Source organism: Propithecus coquereli, unplaced genomic scaffold (assembly GCF_000956105.1).
Source record: "Propithecus coquereli isolate 6110/MARCELLA unplaced genomic scaffold, Pcoq_1.0 Scaffold18, whole genome shotgun sequence".
Lineage (NCBI taxonomy): Eukaryota > Metazoa > Chordata > Mammalia > Primates > Indriidae > Propithecus > Propithecus coquereli.
In genome coordinates, this window is record NW_012142745.1 from 4,581,277 (window position 1) to 4,584,287 (window position 3,011).

Below are 3,011 nucleotides of genomic sequence, written 5' to 3' on the forward strand. Positions count from 1 at the left end.
AAAAAAAAAAAAAAAAATAGATCTCCCGGATGCTGAAAGGTAAATACCTACCTGGGAAGACGACTGCGCCACTCGTTGGGTTGGGCTGGATTGAGTGGCTTCTTTCTGGCAATAATTCGACCCAGGAGTGTGCTCCAGCTGGTTCCCGAGTTAAGCTCGAGAAACGTACATGAGCCGAGTCATTAGATGGTGTAAAGGAGTTTACATGAGCGCTTTTCTCCCTCATGTTTGTTCTGCTCTTGGCGTAAATTGGGGTGGTGAGGGAGGAGAGAAGAACTTTGGGGTACCGCTTCTGTGGGAACTTAAACTCTCCTGAAGTCTAAAATCATTTGTATGCTGAAAGATCATGGATTGTACACTGCTGGGGCGGTAATAATATTAATCCCTTGGGGGGGAGGGGGGACAAGGGCAACATACGTAACCTAAACATCTGAACCCCCATAATATGCTGAAATAATAATAAAAAAATATTAAGCTCGTTGCATCGTGGAGTTTTACACCTTTGAAGCTGTTTTTACATTTTGAATGCCTGGATCGGTGGTTCTCAATCCTGGCCGCACATACGAATCTCTGAAGGAGCTTCTAAAATATGAGGATGCCCAGGCTCCACGCCTAGAATTCCTAATTCATTTGCTCCAGAATGGAGCCAGTGCATCCGGATTTTTTTTTAAAGAACTCTTCAGGTGACTCTAGTGTGCTGCTAGTGTTTACTGAATAAAGTAATTCCAAACATTAACTCATCAAGTTCTCACAGGCCAAACGGTGAGGGACGGTCGATAACATTATACTCCATTTTGCTCTGGACCTAAGGACAGTGGAGATAAGAACAGACAACCTTCTCCAGCACTTAGTATGTGCCATGTGTTGTTTTAAGCAACATCCGCTGTTAACTATGCACTCTTCACAACAACGCTATTTGGTAAGGACTATTCCTACACTCATTGTACCGATGAGGGAACTAAGAGGTGAAGTAGTAGTTGGAAGACCTGGATGCAAACCCAAGTATTCTGCCCAGAGTCTTGGCTTTAACCACTAAACTACCCTCTTTTAATGATTTACAGCCTTCGTAGCTGATCATTCAGCACATCTGATAGCCACTGTCCTTTTCATTCATGACACTTATTATTGCTTGCATTTGTGTATGGCTGTGGTTATTTGAGAAAGATCTATATTGCCATCCTAGCCTGCATGCTGAGTGAGGGAACACCCAGCCAGTGCCTGGCCGGTGGAAGATACACCAGGAGTACTTGTTGAGTGACTGTTCCCACTCTTTCATCCAGAAGAGGAGTTATCCACCCGACAGATCCCTATGAGTATTAACTCATATAACCCTCACAGCAACCCTGTGAGAGAGGGACTACCCCTGTCCTCATTTTACAAATGAGGGAACTAGGAGGTGAAGTCAATCATTCAAGGTCACATGGCTCAGTTGTGGGAAGTTGAGCCACATGTGGCCACATGCCAGTGAATTAGCAACTAGGACATGGCAAGTGCTCAAAAAACCATGCCCAGTTTGAATCGAACTACTGTGGCTCTGTGGACAATTCATTTTAATGTTTTTGTTTCACATATTTTACATATGAAATAGAAGTATATTTATTTATTTAATTCTTACAGGAAAAGAAGGATAAATACTAACTTCTTTCCACTGAATTATCAATTTTCAAGTAAAGAGTTGATATAATGGTTACTTCTGGTGGTGATGAGAAGTTTTATTAATGATGTATTTTAAGATCTCTAAATCAAAATCCTGCAAGGCAATTTTCTTGCCACTACCAGGACTTGGGATATATTTTTCAATAGCAAAATGTTTCATTTAGTCGTGAAATCAAACACTGTTTCCTTCAGGTAAATGTTAAGTACCTGTCATCCAATCTTAATATTCAAGAAACTGAAACATTACTTAGTAGTTTGCATGCCACTAAGCTGCTAACTGAAAAGTAGAAAACTGAAAAAGAGCGAGCCAATATTTATTGACTGTCTTCTACCTACGATCCATGGCAGGGATTATTATATTTATTTTTTTAGATGAGAAAATCAAGGCTCAAGAAGTTAAGTATTTTGCCCAAGACCACTCGTGAAAAGTGGTAGAACCATAATCTTTTACTGAATGGGTTTATTTACTTACTTATTGAAGCAGGTTTATTGAGATATAATGCATATCCAGAAAGTTTACAATTTGCTAAGAAATCATCAGCTGCAATTAAGATAGTGAATGTAGCCGTCATCCCTACAGATTGCTCATACCCTTTGGTAATTACTCCTTCCCCACCCCTCATTCCCAAGCCACTACTGATCTGCTTTCTGTTACCACAGATTAGTTTGCATTTTTCTAGAGCTTTATATAATCGGAATCACTTCTTATGTACTCTTTTTTTGTCTGGCTTCTTTCACTCAGCATAATTATTTTGAGATTCATTCTTGTTGCTGTATATCAATAGTTTATTGCTTTTTGTTTCTAAGTAATATTCTATGGACTGGATATATTAAAATTCGTCCATTCACCTGTCGATGAATATTTGGGTTGAAGCTATTATGAACAGTACTATTGTGAACTTTCACCTACAAGTGTTTGTGTGAACATGTGCTTTCTTTATTCTTGGGTAAACCTAAGAATGGAATGGCTGGATCATATGGTAGGCACAGCTTTAACTTTTTCAGAAACTGCCAAACTTTCTTCCAAAGTAGTTGTACCATTTTACATTCCTAGCAGCTATGCATGAGAGTTCTAGTTGCTCCATAACCTTGCCATCACTTGATGTGGTTAGTGTTTTTTATTTTTTCAGTTTTAGTAAGTATGTAGTGGTTATCTCATTGTGGCTTTCATTTGTATTTCCCCAGTGACTAATGACCTTGAACATCTTTTCATGTGTTTAGTTGTCATCTGCATATCCTCTTTGTTGAAGTCTCTGTTTAAATCTTTTGCCTATTTTTGACTGGTTTGCCTATTTTCCTGTTACTGAGTTTTGAGAGTTCTTATATATTCTGGATATAAGTCATTTATAGCTGTA

The 3,011-nt window shown here is 39.0% G+C and overlaps 1 protein-coding gene across 1 annotated transcript in view; it reads left to right on the forward strand.

Moving 5' to 3' along the window:
- MOGAT1 (monoacylglycerol O-acyltransferase 1) overlaps positions 1 to 3,011 on the forward strand; it is a 40,765-nt gene that overhangs the window by 1,122 nt on the left and 36,632 nt on the right. The window lies entirely within an intron of this gene.